We start from the raw sequence: 20,432 nt of genomic DNA, 5'->3' as shown, positions 1-20,432 counted from the left end.
TCTTCCCACACACATTTGGAACTCTCCTGGGGTACTCTCACACATATTATTCCCTCATTTAGTGGATATTTTCACAAAAAAGTGAAATTTTCAAAAATCCAGAAAATTGGCTGAAAACGACTAAATATCAAGGACTCATTGGGCGAATCGCTCTGGAACTGAAATTGGAACGCTCACTGACATTTCCCCTATCTGAAAGTCTGATAAACGCCGGAAAAATGACTAAATCCCCCCAAAAAAATTTTTCATCTTTTTTCAGTTTTACCCCCGCGGGGTATATATTCTACCCATACACATTTGGAACTCTCCTGGGGTACCCTCACACATATTATTCCCTCATTTAGTGGATATTTTCACCAAAAAGTGAAATTTTCAAAAATCCAGAAAATTGGCTGAAAACGACTAAATATCAAGGACTCATTGGGCGAATCGCTCTGGAACTGAAATCGGAACGCTCACTGACATTCGCCCTATCTGAAAGTCTGATAAACGCCGGAAAAATGACTAAGTCCAAAAAAAAATTTTTTTCAACTTTTTTCAATTTTACCCCCGTGGGATATATATTCTACCCACACACATTTGGAACTCTTCTGGGGTACCCTCACACATATTATTCCCTCATTTAGTGGATATTTTCACAAAAAAGTGAAATTTTCAAAAATCCAGAAAATTGGCTGAAAACGACTAAATATCAAGGACTCATTGGGCGAATCGCTCTGGAACTGAAATCGGAACGCTCACTGACATTTCCCCTATGTGAAAGTCTGATAAACACCGGAAAAATGACTAAGTCCAAAAAAAAATTTTTTTCAACTTTTTTCAATTTTACCCCCGTGGGATATATATTCTTCCCATTTGGAACTCTCCTGGGGTACCCTCACACATATTATTCCCTCATTTAGTGGATATTTTCACAAAAAAGTGAAATTTTCAAAAATCCAGAAAATTGGCTGAAAACAACTAAATAACAAGGACTCATTGGGCGAATCACCCTGGAACTGAAATCGGAACGCTCACTGACATTTCCCCTATGTGAAAGTCTGATAAACACCGGAAAAATGACTAAGTCAAAAAAAAAATTTTTTTCAACTTTTTTCGATTTTACCCCCGTGGGATATATATTCTTCCCACACACATTTGGAACTCTCCTGGGGTACCCTCACACATATTATTCCCTCATTTAGTGGATATTTTCACAAAAAAGTGAAATTTTCAAAAATCCAGAAAATTGGCTGAAAACGACTAAATATCAAGGACTCATTGGGCGAATCGCTCTGGAACTGAAATCGGAACGCTCACTGACATTTCCCCTATGTGAAAGTCTGATAAACACCGGAAAAATGACTAAGTCCAAAAAAAAAATTTTTTCAACTTTTTTCAATTTTACCCCCGTGGGATATATATTCTTCCCACACACATTTGGAACTCTCCTGGGGTACCCTCACACATATTATTCCCTCATTTAGTGGATACTTTCACAAAAAAGTGAAATTTTCAAAAATCCAGAAAATTGGCTGAAAACAACTAAATAACATGGACTCATTGGGCGAATCACTCTGGAACTGAAATCGGAACGCTCACTGACATTTCCCCTATGTGAAAGTCTGATAAACACCCGAAAAATGACTAAGTCCAAAAAAAAATTTTTTTCAACTTTTTTCAATTTTACCCCCGTGGGATATATATTCTTCCCACACACATTTGGAACTCTCCTGGGGTACTCCAACACATATTATTCCCTCATTTAGTGGATATTTTCACAAAAAAGTGAAATTTTCAAAAATCCAGAAAATTGGCTGAAAACGACTAAATATCAAGGACTCATTGGGCGAATCGCTCTGGAACTGAAATTGGAACGCTCACTGACATTTCCCCTATCTGAAAGTCTGATAAACGCCGGAAAAATGACTAAGTCCAAAAAAAAATTTTTTTCAACTTTTTTCAATTTTACCCCGTGGGATATATGTTCTACCCACACACATTTGGACCTCTCCTGGGGTACCCTCACACATATTATTCCCTCATTTAGTGGATATTTTCACAAAAAAGTGAAATTTTCAAAAATCCAGAAAATTGGCTGAAAACAACTAAATAACAAGGACTCATTGGGCAAATCGCTCTGGAACTGAAATCGGAACACTCACTGACATTTCCCCTATGTGAAAGTCTGATAAACGCCGGAAAAATGACTAAATCCCCCCAAAAAAATTTTTCATCTTTTTTCAATTTTACCCCCGCGGGGTATATATTCTACCCACACACATTTGGAACTCTCCTGGGGTACCCTCACACATATTATTCCCTCATTTAGTGGATATTTTCACCAAAAAGTGAAATTTTCAAAATCCAGAAAATTGGCTGAAAACGACTAAATATCAAGGACTCATTGGGCGAATCGCTCTGGAACTGAAATCGGAACGCTCACTGACATTTCCCCTATGTGAAAGTCTGATAAACACCGGAAAAATGACTAAGTCCCAAAAAAAAATTTTTTCAACTTTTTTCAATTTTACCCCCGTGGGATATATATTCTTCCCACACACATTTGGAACTCTCCTGGGGTACCCTCACACATATTATTCCCTCATTTAGTGGATATTTTCACAAAAAAGTGAAATTTTCAAAAATCCAGAAAATTAGCTGAAAACAACTAAATAACAAGGACTCATTGGGCGAATCACCCTGGAACTGAAATCGGAACGCTCACTGACATTTCCCCTATGTGAAAGTCTGATAAACACCGGAAAAATGACTAAGTCAAAAAAAAAATTTTTTTCAACTTTTTTCAATTTTACCCCCGTGGGATATATATTCTTCCCACACACATTTGGAACTCTCCTGGGGTACCCTCACACATATTATTCCCTCATTTAGTGGATATTTTCACAAAAAAGTGAAATTTTCAAAAATCCAGAAAATTGGCTGAAAACGACGAAATATCAAGGACTCATTGGGCGAATCGCTCTGGAACTGAAATCGGAACGCTCACTGACATTTCCCCTATGTGAAAGTCTGATAAACACCGGAAAAATGACTAATTCCCAAAAAAAATTTTTTTCAACTTTTTTCAATTTTACCCCCGTGGGATATATATTCTTCCCACACACATTTGGAACTCTCCTGGGGTACCCTCACACATATTATTCCCTCATTTAGTGGATATTTTCACAAAAAAGTGAAATTTTCAAAAATCCAGAAAATTAGCTGAAAACAACTAAATAACAAGGACTCATTGGGCGAATCACCCTGGAACTGAAATCGGAACGCTCACTGACATTTCCCCTATGTGAAAGTCTGATAAACACCGGAAAAATGACTAAGTCAAAAAAAAAATTTTTTTCAACTTTTTTCAATTTTACCCCCGTGGGATATATATTCTTCCCACACACATTTGGAACTCTCCTGGGGTACCCTCACACATATTATTCCCTCATTTAGTGGATATTTTCACAAAAAAGTGAAATTTTCAAAAATCCAGAAAATTGGCTGAAAACGACTAAATATCAAGGACTCATTGGGAGAATCGCTCTGGAACTGAAATCAGAACGCTCACTGACATTTGCCCTATCTGAAAGACTGATAAACGCCGGAAAAATGACTAAGTCCAAAAAAAAAAAATTTTTCTACTTTTTCAATTTTACCCCCGTGGGATATATATTCTACCCACACACATTTGGAACTCTCCTGGGGTACCCTCACACATATTATTCCCTCATTTAGTGGATATTTTCACAAAAAAGTGAAATTTTCAAAATTCCAGAAAATTGGCTGAAAACAACTAAATAACAAGGACTCATTGGGCGAATCGCTCTGGAACTGAAATCGGAACACTCACTGACATTTCCCCTATCTGAAAGTCTGATAAACGCCGGAAAAATGACTAAATCCCCCCCAAAAAAATTTTCAACTTTTTTCAATTTTACCCCCGCGGGATATATATTCTACCCACACACATTTGGAACTCTCCTGGGGTACCCTCACATATATTATTCCCTGATCTAGTGGATATTTCCACAAAAAAGTGAAATTTTCAAAAATCCCGAAAATTGGCTGAAAACAACTAAATAACAAGGACTCATTGGGCGAATTGCTCTGGAACTGAAATCGGAACACTCAATGACATTTCCCCTATCTGAAAGTCTGATAAACGCCGGAAAAATGACTAAATCCCCAAAAAAAAATGTTTCAACTTTTTTCAATTTTACCCCCGCGGGATATATATTCTACCCACACACATTTGGAACTCTCCTGGGGTACCCTCACACATATTATTCTCTCATTTAGTGGATATTTTCACAAAAAAGTGAAATTTTCAAAAATCCAGAAAATTGGCTGAAAATGACTAAATATCAAGTACTCATTGGGCGAATCGCTCTGGAACTGAAATCGGAATGCTCACTGACATTCGCCCTATGTGAAAATCTCATAAACGCCGGAAAAATGACTAAGTCCAAAAAAAAATTTTTTTCAACTTTTTTCAATTTTACCCCCGTGGGATATATATTCTACCCACACACATTTGGAACTCTCCTGGGGTACCCTCACACATATTATTCCCTCATTTAGTGGATATTTTCACAAAAAAGTGAAATTTTCAAAAATCCAGAAAATTGGCTGAAAACAACTAAATAACAAGGACTCATTTGGCAAATCGCTCTGGAACTGAAATCGGAACACTCACTGACATTTCCCCTATCTGAAAGTCTGATAAACGCCGGATAAATGACTAAATCCCCCCCCAAAAAATTTTCAACTTTTTTCAATTTTACCCCCGCGGGATATATATTCTACCCACACACATTTGGAACTCTCCTGGGGTACCCTCACATATATTATTCCCTCATCTAGTGGATATTTTCACAAAAAAGTGAAATTTTCAAAAATCCAGAAAATTGGCTGAAAACAACTAAATAACAAGGACTCATTGGGCGAATCGCTCTGGAACTGAAATCAGAACACTCAATGACATTTCCCCTATCTGAAAGTCTGATAAACGCCGGAAAAATGACTAAATCCCAAAAAAAAAATTTTTCAACTTTTTTCAATTTTACCCCCGTGGGATATATATTCTACCCACACACATTTGGAACTCTCCTGGGGTACCCTCACACATATTATTCTCTCATTTAGTGGATATTTTCACAAAAAAGTGAAATTTTCAAAAATCCAGAAAATTGGCTGAAAATGACTAAATATCAAGTACTCATTGGGCGAATCGCTCTGGAACTGAAATCGGAATGCTCACTGACATTCGCCCTATGTGAAAATCTCATAAACGCCGGAAAAATGACTAAGTCCAAAAAAAAATTTTTTTCAACTTTTTTCAATTTTACCCCCGTGGGATATATATTCTACCCACACACATTTGGAACTCTCCTGGGGTACCCTCACACATATTATTCCCTCATTTAGTGGATATTTTCACAAAAAAGTGAAATTTTCAAAAATCCAGAAAATTGGCTGAAAACGACTAAATATCAAGGACTCATTGGGCGAATCGCTCTGGAACTGAAATCGGAACGCTCACTGACATTTGCCCTATCTGAAAGTCTGATAAACGCCGGAAAAATGACTAAGTCCAAAAAAAAAAATTTTTTCTACTTTTTCAATTTTACCCCCGTGGGATATATATTCTACCCACACACATTTGGAACTCTCCTGGGGTACCCTCACACATATTATTCCCTCATTTAGTGGATATTTTCACAAAAAAGTGAAATTTTCAAAAATCCAGAAAATTGGCTGAAAACAACTAAATAACAAGGACTCATTTGGCAAATCGCTCTGGAACTGAAATCGGAACACTCACTGACATTTCCCCTATCTGAAAGTCTGATAAACGCCGGATAAATGACTAAATCCCCCCCCAAAAAATTTTCAACTTTTTTCAATTTTACCCCCGCGGGATATATATTCTACCCACACACATTTGGAACTCTCCTGGGGTACCCTCACATATATTATTCCCTCATCTAGTGGATATTTTCACAAAAAAGTGAAATTTTCAAAAATCCAGAAAATTGGCTGAAAACAACTAAATAACAAGGACTCATTGGGCGAATCGCTCTGGAACTGAAATCAGAACACTCAATGACATTTCCCCTATCTGAAAGTCTGATAAACGCCGGAAAAATGACTAAATCCCAAAAAAAAAATTTTTCAACTTTTTTCAATTTTACCCCCGTGGGATATATATTCTACCCACACACATTTGGAACTCTCCTGGGGTACCCTCACACATATTATTCCCTCATTTAGTGGATATTTTCACAAAAAAGTGAAATTTTCAAAAATCCAGAAAATTGGCTGAGAACGACTAAATATCAAGGACTCATTGAGCGAATCGCTCTGGAACTGAAATCGGAACGCTCACTGACATTCGCCCTATCTGAAAGTCTGATAAATGCCGGAAAAATGACTAAGTCCAAAAAAAAATTTTTTTCAACTTTTTTCAATTTTACCCCTGTGGGATATATATTCTACCCACACACATTTGGAACTCTTCTGGGGTACCCTCACACATATTATTCCCTCATTTAGTGGATATTTTCACAAAAAAGTGAAATTTTCAAAAATCCAAAAAATTGGCTGAAAACGACTAAATATCAAGGACTCATGGGGCGAATCGCTCTGGAACTGAAATCGGAATGCTCACTGACATTTGCCCTATCTGAAAGTCTGATAAACACCGGAAAAATGACTAAGTCCAAAAAAAAAATGTTTTCTACTTTTTTCAATTTTACCCCCGTGGGGTATATATTCTACCCACACACATTTGGAACTCTCCTGGGGTACCCTCACACATATTATTCCCTCATTTAGTGGATATTTTCACAAAAAAGTGAAATTTTCAAAAATCCAGAAAATTGGCTGAAAACGACTAAATATCAAGGACTCATTGGGAGAATCTCTCTGGAACTGAAATCGAATCGCTCACTGACATTTCCCCTATCTAAAAGTCTGATAAACTCCGGAAAAATGACTAAGTCCAAAAAAAATTTTTTTTCAACTTTCTTCAATTTTACCCCCGTGGGATATATATTCTTCCCACACACATTTGGAACTCTCCTGGGGTACCCTCACACATATTATTCCCTCATTTAGTGGATATTTTCACAAAAAAGTGACATTTTCAAAAATCCAGAAAATTGGCTGAAAACGACTAAATATCAAGGACTCATTGGGAGAATCACTCTGGAACTGAAATCGGAACGCTCACTGACATTTCCCCTATCTGAAAGTCTGATAAACGCCGGAAAAATGACTAAGTCCAAAAAAAAATTTTTTTCTACTTTTTTCAATTTTACCCCCGTGGGATATATATTCTACCCACACAAATTTGGAACTCTCCTGGGGTACCCTCACACATATTATTCCCTCATTTAGTGGATATTTTCACAAAAAAGTGAAATTTTCAAAAATCCAGAAAATTGGCTGAAAACGACTAAATATCAAGGACTCATTGGGCGAATCGCTCTGGAACTGAAATCGGAACGCTCACTGACATTTCCCCTATCTGAAAGTCTGATAAACGCCAGAAAAATGACTAAGTCCAAAAAAAAATTTTTTTCAACTTTTTTCAATTTTACCCCCGTGGGATATATATTCTTCCCACACACATTTGGAACTCTCCTGGGGTACCCTCACACATATTATTCCCTCATTTAGTGGATATTTTCACAAAAAAGTGAAATTTTCAAAAATCCAGAAAATTGGCTGAAAACGACTAAATATCAAGGACTCATTGGGCGAATCGCTCTGGAAATAAAATCGGAATGCTCACTGACATTTGCCCTATCTGAAAGTCTGATAAACGCCAGAAAAATGACTAAATCCCAAAAAAAAATGTTTTCCTACTTTTTTCAATTTTACCCCCGTGGGATATATTTTCTACCAACACACATTTGGAACTCTCCTGGGGTACCCTCACACATATTATTCCCTCATTTAGTGGATATTTTCACAAAAAAGTGAAATTTTCAAAAATCCAGAAAATTGGCTGAAAACTACTAAATATCAAGGGCTCATTGGGCGAATCGCTCTGGAACTGAAATCGGAACGCTCACTGACATCCGCCCTATCTGAAAGTCTGATAAACGCCGGAAAAATGACTAAGTCCAAAAAAATTTTTTTTTCAACTTTCTTCAATTTTAACCCCGTGGGATATATGTTCTTCCCACACACATTTGGAACTCTCCTGGGGTACCCTCACACATATTATTCCCTCATTTAGTGGATATTTTCACAAAAAAGTGAAATTTTCAAAAATCCAGAAAATTGGCTGAAAACGACTAAATATCAAGGACTCATTAGGCGAATCGCTCTGGAACTGAAATCGGAACGCTCACTGACATTTCCCCTATGTGAAAGTCTGATAAACGCCGGAAAAATGACTAAGTCCAAAAAAAAATTTTTTTCTACTTTTTTCAATTTTACCCCCGTGGGATATATATTCTACGCACACAAATTTGGAACTCTCCTGGGGTACCCTCACACATATTATTCCCTCATTTAGTGGATATTTTTGCAAAAAAGTGAAATTTTCAAAAATCCAGAAAATTGGCTGAAAACGACTAAATATCAAGGACTCATTGGGCGAATCGCTCTGGAACTGAAATCGGAACGCTCACTGACATTTCCCCTATCTGAAAGTCTGATAAACGCCAGAAAAATGACTAAGTCCAAAAAAAATTTTTTTTCAAGTTTCTTCAATTTTACCCCCGTGGGATATATATTCTTCCCACACACATTTGGAACTCTCCTGGGGTACCCTCACACATATTATTCCCTCATTTAGTGGATATTTTCACAAAAAAGTGACATTTTCAAAAATCCAGAAAATTGGCTGAAAACAACTAAATATCAAAGACTCATTGGGCAAAACGCTCTGGAACTGAAATCGGAATGCTCACTGACATTTGCCCTATCTGAAATTCTGATAAACGCCGGAAAAATGACTAAGTCCAAAAAAAAAATTTTTTCTACTTTTTTCAATTTTACCCCCGTGGGATATATATTCTACCCACAGAAATTTGGAACTCTCCTGGGGTACCCTCACACATATTATTCCCTCATTTAGTGGATATTTTCACAAAAAAGTGACATTTTCAAAAATCCAGAAAATTGGCTGAAAACAACTAAATATCAAAGACTCATTGGGCGAATCGCTCTGGAACTGAAATCGGAATGCTCACTGACATTTGCCCTATCTGAAAGTCTGATAAACGCCGGAAAAATGACTAAGTCCAAAAAAAAATTTTTTTTCAACTTTTTTCAATTTTACCCCCGTGGGATATATATTCTACCCACACACATTTGGAACTCTCCTGGGGTACCCTCACACATATTATTCCCTCATTTAGTGGATATTTTCACAAAAAAGTGAAATTTTCAAAAATCCAGAAAATTGGCTGAAAACAACTAAATAACAAGGAATCATTGGGCAAATTGCTCTGGAACTGAAATCGGAACACTCACTGACATTTGCCCTATCTGAAAGTCTGATAAACGCCGGAAAAATGACTAAATCCCCCCCCAAAAATTTTTCAACTTTTTTCAATTTTACCCCCGTGGGATATATATTCTACCCACACACATTTGGAACTCTTCTGGGGTACCCTCACACATATTATTCCCTCATTTAGTGGATATTTTCACAAAAAAGTGAAATTTTCAAAAATCCAGAAAATTGGCTGAAAAAGACTAAATATCAAGGACTCATTGGGCAAATCGCTCTGGAACTGAAATCGGAACGCTCACTGACATTTCCCCTATCTGAAAGTCTGATAAACGCCAGAAAAATGACTAAGTCCAAAAAAAATTTTTTTTCAACTTTCTTCAATTTTACCCCCGTGGAATATATGTTCTTCCCACACACATTTGGAACTCTTCTGGGGTACCCTCACACATATTATTCCCTCATTTAGTGGATATTTTCACAAAAAAGTAAAATTTTCAAAAATCCAGAAAATTGGCTGAAAAAGACTAAATATCAAGGACTCATTGGGCAAATCGCTCTGGAACTGAAATCGGAACGCTCACTGACATTTCCCCTATCTGAAAGTCTGATAAACGCCAGAAAAATGACTAAGTCCAAAAAAAAATTTTTTTCAACTTTTTTCAATTTTACCCCCGTGGGATATATATTCTTCCCACACACATTTGGAACTCTCCTGGGGTACCCTCACACATATTATTCCCTCATTTAGTGGATATTTTCACAAAAAAGTGACATTTTCAAAAATCCAGAAAATTGGCTGAAAACAACTAAATATCAAGGACTCATTGGGCGAATCGCTCTGGAACTGAAATCGGAATGCTCACTGACATTTCCCCTATCTGAAAGTCTGATAAACGCCGGAAAAATGACTAAATCCCCAAAAAAAATGTTTTCCTACTTTTTTCAATTTTACCCCCGTGGGATATATATTCTACCCACACACATTTGGAACTCTCCTGGGGTACCCTCACACATATTGTTCCCTCATTTAGTGGATATTTTCACAAAAAAGTGAAATTTTCAAAAATCCAGAAAATTGGCTGAAAACGACTAAATATCAAGGACTCATTGGGCGAATCGCTCTGGAACTGAAATCGGAACGCTCACTGACATTCTCCCTATCTGAAAATCTGATAAACGCCGGAAAAATGACTAAGTCCAAAAAAAAATTTTTTTCAACTTTCTTCAATTTTACCCCCGTGGGATATATATTCTTCCCACACACATTTGGAACTCTCTTGGGGTACCCTCACACATATTATTCCCTCATTTAGTGGATATTTTCACAAAAAAGTTAAATTTTCAAAAATCCAGAAAATTGGCTGAAAACAACTAAATAACAAGGACTCATTGGGCGAATCGCTGTGGAACTGAAATCGGAACACTCACTGACATTTCCCCTATCTGAAAGTCTGATAAACGCCGGAAAATTGACTAAATCCCAAAAAAAAATGTTTTCCTACTTTTTTCAATTTTACCCCCGTGGGATATATATTCTACCCACACAAATTTGGAACTCTCCTGGGGTACCCTCACACATATTATTCCCTCATTTAGTGGATATTTTCGCAAAAAAGTGAAATTTTCAAAAATCCAGAAAATTGGCTCAAAACGACTAAATATCAAGGACTCATTGGGCGAATCGCTCTGGAACTGAAATCGGAACGCTCACTGACATTTCCCCTATCTGAAAGTCTGATAAACGCCAGAAAAATGACTAAGTCTAAAAAAAAATTTTTTTCAACTTTTTTCAATTTTACCCCTGTGGGATATATATTCTTCCCTCACACATTTGGAACTCTCCTGGTGTACCCTCACACATATTATTCCCTCATTTAGTGGATATTTTCACAAAAAAGTGACATTTTCAAAAATCCAGAAAATTGGCTGAAAACAACTAAATATCAAGGACTCATTGGGCGAATCGCTCTGGAACTGAAATCGGAATGCTCACTGACATTTCCCCTATCTGAAAGTCTGATAAACGCCGGAAAAATGACTAAATCCCAAAAAAAAATGTTTACCTACTTTTTTCAATTTTACCCCCGTGGGATATATATTCTACCCACACACATTTGGAACTCTCCTGGGGTACCCTCACACATATTATTCCCTCATTTAGTGGATATTTTCACAAAAAAGTGAAATTTTCAAAAATCCAGAAAATTGGCTGAAAACTAATAAATATCAAGGGCTCATTGGGCGAATCGCTCTGGAACTGAAATCGGAACGCTCACTGACATTCGCCCTATCTGAAAGTCTGATAAACGCCGGAAAAATGAATAAGTCCAAAAAAATTTTTTTTTCAACTTTCTTCAATTTTACCCCCGTGGGATATATATTCTACCCACACACATTTGGAACTCTCCTGGGGTACCCTCACACATATTATTCCCTCATTTAGTGGATATTTTCACAAAAAAGTGACATTTTCAAAAATCCTGAAAATTGGCTGAAAACAACTAAATATCAAGGACTCATTGGGCGAATCGCTCTGGAACTGAAATCGGAACGCTCACTGACATTTCCCCTATCTGAAAGTCTGATAAACACCGGAAAAATGACTAAGTCCAAAAAAATTTTTTTTTTCAACTTTCTTCAATTTTACCCCCGTGGGATATATATTCTTCCCACACAAATTTGGAACTCTCCTGGGGTACCCTCACACATATTATTCCCTCATTTAGTGGATATTTTCACAAAAAAGTGAAATTTTCAAAAATCCAGAAAATTGGCTCAAAACGACTAAATATCAAGGACTCATTGGGCGAATCGCTCTGGAACTGAAATCGGAACGCTCACTGACGTTTCCCCTATCTGAAAGTCTGATAAACGGCAGAAAAATGACTAAGTACAAAAAAAAATTTTTTTCAACTTTTTTCAATTTTACCCCCGTGGGATATGTATTCTTCCCACACACATTTGGAACTCTCCTGGGGTACCCTCACACATATTATTCCCTCATTTAGTGGATATTTTCACAAAAAAGTGAAATTTTCAAAAATCCAGAAAATTGGCTGAAAACAACTAAATAACAAGGACTCATTGGGCGAATCGCTGTGGAACTGAAATCGGAACACTCACTGACATTTCCCCTATCTGAAAGTCTGAAAAACGCCGGAAAAATGACTAAATCCCAAAAAAAAATGTTTTCCTACTTTTTTCAATTTTACCCCCGTGGGATATATATTCTACCCACACACATTTGGAACTCTCCTGGGGTACCCTCACACATATTATTCCCTCATTTAGTGGATATTTTCACAAAAAAGTGAAATTTTCAAAAATCCAGAAAATTGGCTCAAAACGACTAAATATCAAGGACTCATTGGGCGAATCGCTCTGGAACTGAAATCGGAACGCTCACTGACGTTTCCCCTATCTGAAAGTCTGATAAACGCCAGAAAAATGACTAAGTCCAAAAAAAAATTTTTTTCAACTTTTTTCAATTTTACTCCCGTGGGATATGTATTCTTCCCACACATATTTGGAACTCTCCTGGGGTACCCTCACACATATTATTCCCTCATTTAGTGGATATTTTCACAAAAAAGTGAAATTTTCAAAAATCCAGAAAATTGGCTGAAAACAACTAAATAACAAGGACTCATTGGGCGAATCGCTGTGGAAATGAAATCGGAACACTCACTGACATTTCCCCTATCTGAAAGTCTGATAAACACCGGAAAAATGACTAAGTCCAAAAAAAAAATTTTTTCAACTTTTTTCAATTTTACCCCCGTGGGATATATATTCTACCCACACAAATTTGGAACTCTTCTGGGGTATCCTCACACATATTATTCCCTCATTTAGTGGATATTTTCACAAAAAAGTGACATTTTCAAAAATCCAGAAAATTGGCTGAAAACAACTAAATATCAAGGACTCATTGGGCGAATCGCTCTGGAACTGAAATCGGAACGCTCACTAACATTTCCCCTATCTGAAAGTCTGATAAACGTCGGAAAAATGACTCAGTCCAAAAAAAAAAATTTTTCTACTTTTTTCAATTTTACCCCCGTGGGATATATATTCTACCCACATACATTTGGAACTCTCTTGGGGTACCCTCACACATATTATTCCCTCATTTAGTGGATATTTTCACAAAAAAGTGAAATTTTCAAAAATCCAGAAAATTGGCAGAAAACAAGTAAATATCAAAGACTCATTGGGCGAATCGCTCTGGAACTGAAATCGGAACGCTCACTGACATTTCCCCTATCTGAAAGTCTGATAAACGCCGGAAAAATGACTAAGTCCAAAAAAAATTTTTTTTCAAGTTTCTTCAATTTTACCCCCGTGGGATATATATTCTTCCCACTCAAATTTGGAACTCTCCTGGGGTACCCTCACACATATTATTCCCTCATTTAGTGGATATTTTCACAAAAAAGTGAAATTTTCAAAAATCCAGAAAATTGGCTCAAAACGACTAAATATCAAGGACTCATTGGGCGAATCGCTCTGGAACTGAAATCGGAACGCTCACTGACGTTTCCCCTATCTGAAAGTCTGATAAACGGCAGAAAAATGACTAAGTACAAAAAAAAATTTTTTTCAACTTTTTTCAATTTTACCCCCGTGGGATATGTATTCTTCCCACACACATTTGGAACTCTCCTGGGGTACCCTCACACATATTATTCCCTCATTTAGTGGATATTTTCACAAAAAAGTGAAATTTTCAAAAATCCAGAAAATTGGCTGAAAACAACTAAATAACAAGGACTCATTGGGCGAATCGCTGTGGAACTGAAATCGGAACACTCACTGACATTTCCCCTATCTGAAAGTCTGATAAACGCCGGAAAAATGACTAAATCCCAAAAAAAAATGTTTTCCTACTTTTTTCAATTTTACCCCCGTGGGATATATATTCTACCCACACACATTTGGAACTCTCCTGGGGTACCCTCACACATATTATTCCCTCATTTAGTGGATATTTTCACAAAAAAGTGAAATTTTCAAAAATCCAGAAAATTGGCTGAAAACTAATAAATATCAAGGGCTCATTGGGCGAATCGCTCTGGAACTGAAATCGGAACGCTCACTGACATTTCCCCTATGTGAAAGTCTGATAAACACCGGAAAAATGACTAAGTCCAAAAAAAAAATTTTTTCAACTTTTTTCAATTTTACCCCCGTGGGATATATATTCTACCCACACAAATTTGGAACTCTCCTGGGGTACCCTCACACATATTATTCCCTCATTTAGTGGATATTTTCACAAAAAAGTGAAATTTTCAAAAATCCAGAAAATTGGCTGAAAACAACTAAATAACAAGGACTCATTGGGCGAATCGCTGTGGAACTGAAATCGGAACACTCACTGACATTTCCCCTATCTGAAAGTCTGATAAACACCGGAAAAATGACTAAGTCCAAAAAAAAAATTTTTTCAACTTTTTTCAATTTTACCCCCGTGGGATATATATTCTACCCACACAAATTTGGAACTCTTCTGGGGTATCCTCACACATATTATTCCCTCATTTAGTGGATATTTTCACAAAAAAGTGACATTTTCAAAAATCCAGAAAATTGGCTGAAAACAACTAAATATCAAGGACTCATTGGGCGAATCGCTCTGGAACTGAAATCGGAACGCTCACTAACATTTCCCCTATCTGAAAGTCTGATAAACGCCGGAAAAATGACTAAGTCCAAAAAAATTTTTTTTTCAAGTTTCTTCAATTTTACCCCCGTGGGATATATATTCTTCCCACACACATTTGGAACTCTCCTGGGGTACCCTCACACATATTATTCCCTCATTTAGTGGATATTTTCACAAAAAAGTGAAATTTTCAAAAATCCAGAAAATTGGCTGAAAACGACTAAATTTCAAGGACTCATTGGTCGAATCGTTCTGGAACTGAAATCGGAACGCTCACTGACATTTCCCCTATCTGAAAGTCTGATAAACGCCAGAAAAATGACTAAGTCCAAAAAAAAATTTTTTTCAACTTTTTTCAATTTTACCCCCGTGGGATATATATTCTTCCCACACACATTTGGAACTCTCCTGGGGTACCCTCACACATATTATTCCCTCATTTAGTGGATATTTTCACAAAAAAGTGACATTTTCAAAAATCCAGAAAATTGGCTGAAAACAACTAAATATCAAGGACTCATTGGGCAAATCGCTCTGGAACTGAAATCGGAACGCTCACTGACATTTCCCCTATCTGAAAGTCTGATAAACGCCGGAAAAATGACTAAGTCCAAAAAAAATTTTTTTTCAAGTTTCTTCAATTTTACCCCCGTGGGATATATATTCTTCCCACACACATTTGGAACTCTCCTGGGGTACCCTCACACATATTATTCCCTCATTTAGTGGATATTTTCACAAAAAAGTGAAATTTTCAAAAATCCAGAAAATTGGCTGAAAATGACTAAATATCAAGGACTCATTGGGCGAATCGCTCTGGAACTGAAATCGGAATGCTCACTGACATTTCCCCTATCTGAAAGTCTGATAAACGCCGGAAAAATGACTAAATCCCAAAAAAAAATGTTTACCTACTTTTTTCAATTTTACCCCCGTGGGATATATATTCTACCCACACACATTTGGAACTCTCCTGGGGTACCCTCACACATATTATTCCCTCATTTAGTGGATATTTTCACAAAAAAGTGAAATTTTCAAAAATCCAGAAAATTGGCTGAAAACTAATAAATATCAAGGGCTCATTGGGCGAATCGCTCTGGAACTGAAATCGGAACGCTCACTGACATTCGCCCTATCTGAAAGTCTGATAAACGCCGGAAAAATGAATAAGTCCAAAAAAAATTTTTTTTCAACTTTCTTCAATTTTACCCCCGTGGGATATATATTCTACCCACACACATTTGGAACTCTCCTGGGGTACCCTCACACATATTATTCCCTCATTTAGTGGATATTTTCACAAAAAAGTGACATTTTCAAAAATCCTGAAAATTGGCTGAAAACAACTAAATATCAAGGACTCATTGGGCGAATCGCTCTGGAACTGAAATCGGAACGCTCACTGACATTTCCCCTATCTGAAAGTCTGATAAACACCGGAAAAATGACTAAGTCCAAAAAAATTTTTTTTTTCAACTTTCTTCAATTTTACCCCCGTGGGATATATATTCTTCCCACACAAATTTGGAACTCTCCTGGGGTACCCTCACACATATTATTCCCTCATTTAGTGGATATTTTCACAAAAAAGTGAAATTTTCAAAAATCCAGAAAATTGGCTCAAAACGACTAAATATCAAGGACTCATTGGGCGAATCGCTCTGGAACTGAAATCGGAACGCTCACTGACGTTTCCCCTATCTGAAAGTCTGATAAACGGCAGAAAAATGACTAAGTACAAAAAAAAATTTTTTTCAACTTTTTTCAATTTTACCCCCGTGGGATATGTATTCTTCCCACACACATTTGGAACTCTCCTGGGGTACCCTCACACATATTATTCCCTCATTTAGTGGATATTTTCACAAAAAAGTGAAATTTTCAAAAATCCAGAAAATTGGCTGAAAACAACTAAATAACAAGGACTCATTGGGCGAATCGCTGTGGAACTGAAATCGGAACACTCACTGACATTTCCCCTATCTGAAAGTCTGAAAAACGCCGGAAAAATGACTAAATCCCAAAAAAAAATGTTTTCCTACTTTTTTCAATTTTACCCCCGTGGGATATATATTCTACCCACACACATTTGGAACTCTCCTGGGGTACCCTCACACATATTATTCCCTCATTTAGTGGATATTTTCACAAAAAAGTGAAATTTTCAAAAATCCAGAAAATTGGCTCAAAACGACTAAATATCAAGGACTCATTGGGCGAATCGCTCTGGAACTGAAATCGGAACGCTCACTGACGTTTCCCCTATCTGAAAGTCTGATAAACGCCAGAAAAATGACTAAGTCCAAAAAAAAATTTTTTTCAACTTTTTTCAATTTTACTCCCGTGGGATATGTATTCTTCCCACACACATTTGGAACTCTCCTGGGGTACCCTCACACATATTATTCCCTCATTTAGTGGATATTTTCACAAAAAAGTGACATTTTCAAAAATCCAGAAAATTGGCTGAAAACAACTAAATATCAAGGACTCATTGGGCGAATCGCTCTGGAACTGAAATCGGAACGCTCACTAACATTTCCCCTATCTGAAAGTCTGATAAACGTCGGAAAAATGACTCAGTCCAAAAAAAAAAATTTTTCTACTTTTTTCAATTTTACCCCCGTGGGATATATATTCTACCCACATACATTTGGAACTCTCTTGGGGTACCCTCACACATATTATTCCCTCATTTAGTGGATATTTTCACAAAAAAGTGAAATTTTCAAAAATCCAGAAAATTGGCAGAAAACAAGTAAATATCAAAGACTCATTGGGCGAATCGCTCTGGAACTGAAATCGGAACGCTCACTGACATTTCCCCTATCTGAAAGTCTGATAAACGCCGGAAAAATGACTAAGTCCAAAAAAAATTTTTTTTCAAGTTTCTTCAATTTTACCCCCGTGGGATATATATTCTTCCCACTCAAATTTGGAACTCTCCTGGGGTACCCTCACACATATTATTCCCTCATTTAGTGGATATTTTCACAAAAAAGTGAAATTTTCAAAAATCCAGAAAATTGGCTCAAAACGACTAAATATCATGGACTCATTGGGCGAATCGCTCTGGAACTGAAATCGGAACGCTCACTGACGTTTCCCCTATCTGAAAGTCTGATAAACGGCAGAAAAATGACTAAGTACAAAAAAAAATTTTTTTCAACTTTTTTCAATTTTACCCCCGTGGGATATGTATTCTTCCCACACACATTTGGAACTCTCCTGGGGTACCCTCACACATATTATTCCCTCATTTAGTGGATATTTTCACAAAAAAGTGAAATTTTCAAAAATCCAGAAAATTGGCTGAAAACAACTAAATAACAAGGACTCATTGGGCGAATCGCTGTGGAATTGAAATCGGAACACTCACTGACATTTCCCCTATCTGAAAGTCTGATAAACGCCGGAAAAATGACTAAATCCCAAAAAAAAATGTTTTCCTACTTTTTTCAATTTTACCCCCGTGGGATATATATTCTACCCACACACATTTGGAACTCTCCTGGGGTACCCTCACACATATTATTCCCTCATTTAGTGGATATTTTCACAAAAAAGTGAAATTTTCAAAAATCCAGAAAATTGGCTGAAAACTAATAAATATCAAGGGCTCATTGGGCGAATCGCTCTGGAACTGAAATCGGAACGCTCACTGACATTTCCCCTATGTGAAAGTCTGATAAACACCGGAAAAATGACTAAGTCCAAAAAAAAAATTTTTTCAACTTTTTTCAATTTTACCCCCGTGGGATATATATTCTACCCACACAAATTTGGAACTCTCCTGGGGTACCCTCACACATATTATTCCCTCATTTAGTGGATATTTTCACAAAAAAGTGAAATTTTCAAAAATCCAGAAAATTGGCTGAAAACAACTAAATAACAAGGACTCATTGGGCGAATCGCTGTGGAACTGAAATCGGAACACTCACTGACATTTCCCCTATCTGAAAGTCTGATAAACACCGGAAAAATGACTAAGTCCAAAAAAAAAATTTTTTCAACTTTTTTCAATTTTACCCCCGTGGGATATATATTCTACCCACACAAATTTGGAACTCTTCTGGGGTATCCTCACACATATTATTCCCTCATTTAGTGGATATTTTCACAAAAAAGTGACATTTTCAAAAATCCAGAAATTGGCTGAAAACAACTAAATATCAAGGACTCATTGGGCGAATCGCTCTGGAACTGAAATCGGAACGCTCACTAACATTTCCCCTATCTGAAAGTCTGATAAACGCCGGAAAAATGACTAAGTCCAAAAAAATTTTTTTTTCAAGTTTCTTCAATTTTACCCCCGTGGGATATATATTCTTCCCACACACATTTGGAACTCTCCTGGGGTACCCTCACACATATTATTCCCTCATTTAGTGGATATTTTCACAAAAAAGTGAAATTTTCAAAAATCCAGAAAATTGGCTGAAAACGACTAAATTTCAAGGACTCATTGGTCGAATCGTTCTGGAACTGAAATCGGAACGCTCACTGACATTTCCCCTATCTGAAAGTCTGATAAACGCCAGAAAAATGACTAAGTCCAAAAAAAAATTTTTTTCAACTTTTTTCAATTTTACCCCCGTGGGATATATATTCTTCCCACACACATTTGGAACTCTCCTGGGGTACCCTCACACATATTATTCCCTCATTTAGTGGATATTTTCACAAAAAAGTGACATTTTCAAAAATCCAGAAAATTGGCTGAAAACAACTAAATATCAAGGACTCATTGGGCAAATCGCTCTGGAACTGAAATCGGAACGCTCACTGACATTTGCCCTATCTGAAAGTCTGATAAACGTCGGAAAAATGACTCAGTCCAAAAAAAAAAAATTTTTCTACTTTTTTCAATTTTACCCCCGTGGGATATATATTCTACCCACATACATTTGGAACTCTCTTGGGGTACCCTCACACATATTATTCCCTCATTTAGTGGATATTTTCACAAAAAAGTGAAATTTTCAAAAATCCAGAAAATTGGCAGAAAACAAGTAAATATCAAAGACTCATTGGGCGAATCGCTCTGGAACTGAAATCGGAACGCTCACTGACATTTCCCCTATCTGAAAGTCTGATAAACGCCGGAAAAATGACTAAGTCCAAAAAAAATTTTTTTTCAAGTTTCTTCAATTTTACCCCCGTGGGATATATATTCTTCCCACACACATTTGGAACTCTCCTGGGGTACCCTCACACATATTATTCCCTCATTTAGTGGATATTTTCACAAAAAAGTGAAATTTTCAAAAATCCAGAAAATTGGCTGAAAATGACTAA

The sequence above is a fragment of the Phyllobates terribilis genome, unplaced genomic scaffold (assembly GCF_046119375.1).
Source record: "Phyllobates terribilis strain yellow unplaced genomic scaffold, ASM4611937v1 Scaffold_26__1_contigs__length_17865784, whole genome shotgun sequence".
NCBI classification, from domain to species: domain Eukaryota; kingdom Metazoa; phylum Chordata; class Amphibia; order Anura; family Dendrobatidae; genus Phyllobates; species Phyllobates terribilis.
Note: the sequence above shows the minus strand (reverse complement) of the source record.